This window comes from Pinus tabuliformis, chromosome X (genome assembly GCF_031772625.1).
Source record: "Pinus tabuliformis cultivar Carrire ecotype Pingquan chromosome X, CPIR1, whole genome shotgun sequence".
In the NCBI taxonomy this organism is placed as follows: Eukaryota; Viridiplantae; Streptophyta; class Pinopsida; order Pinales; family Pinaceae; genus Pinus; species Pinus tabuliformis.
The window spans coordinates 693,379,716-693,380,957 of NC_142308.1; positions in this window are offsets into that span (position 1 = coordinate 693,379,716).

A 1,242-nucleotide genomic window follows, 5' to 3' on the forward strand; every position below is an offset into this window, starting at 1 on the left:
CATCAATATTAAGAAAGTGAAAAACAAATACATGCACATGTGCATTTGCATATTGACAGTCTGTTTGGCTTGATTTAGGAAAGTGCATTTACAATGTGCTCTTTGCTCTTTGTGAAAAGATTGTGTCTTTCTTTTCCCCTTGTAGCTAGGATTTTCATTGCTGAAAAGAGATAAAAGTTTGCTTATCATCTTTAGATTGCATTTTAGGAATTACATCTACATCTCGTGGTGAACCCAAAAGGCAAACTTCATAAGAAAGATCAACTTAAAATAAATTCAATGAATCTAACAACGCTTTGGAACTTAACGCACAACATTTAGAGGTCTAGTCTAGAGACGTATTCCGGCGTCGTAAAGCCTGGTAACTATTGTCCTCACTGATGGTTGGGTGATTCCTCCACTTTGAGACAATAAGTGCCAGTACGGACTTGTGCTCCCACGTACCGTCGAGTATATATTGGGAGACCCCTATAGGCTTAAATCCTTTATCCATAGCAAGCTGTGTCTGCCGCCCTATCGATCGCAATGCACTGAACACAACATTCGGGAAGATTGACTGTCGTACCGTAAAAAGTATTCTGTAGTTTTGCGATTGGTTTGGTACTCCCTCTACCTAGATCTCTAGAGTAGTCCCTTTCTTTCCTTTTCAGACTCCTTAACGGAAAAGGTCCATTTGAGCACTTGTCACTTCAGGCTCATTAAAAATCGAAGGAGACTAGAGTCATCTTTTGTTTTTTCTCGACTCTTACAAATTGAAAAAACAAGTTGTGTCAAAGCGTCTAAAAAATTATTTTAAACGGAATATTCATTACCCCTTTCCTACGTTGATCTTAGGTTGAGAAAATGGAGTCTACCAACCAAGGAATTCCCCTTGGTGGAAATCCTAGTCCCTTCTCCTCTTGGGGAGATGTTGGTGCACCCCATATGGCCACATTGTCGCTTCCAGGACTGACAATTGGCTTGCCGGTATGGCTCTTCTCAACCAATGTCGTTCAGAACACCACTATTCCTGAACAATCGAATCAGCAATTAGACGAGTCCAGAGTTGCCCACCAGCCTTCTACTTCCTCTAATTCTTCCTCTCCTCCTTCCTCTTCGCTTGATGGGGCTGGTAAAGCCAAAAGCCAAGTTCCTAAGGAGAAGAAGGAAACGAAGAAGAAAGAGAAGAAGAAGGAGCCAAAGGCGAATATGGGAAAACGAGTGTCGTCTAACGAAAATCCACACACTGCACTGACCAGGCCT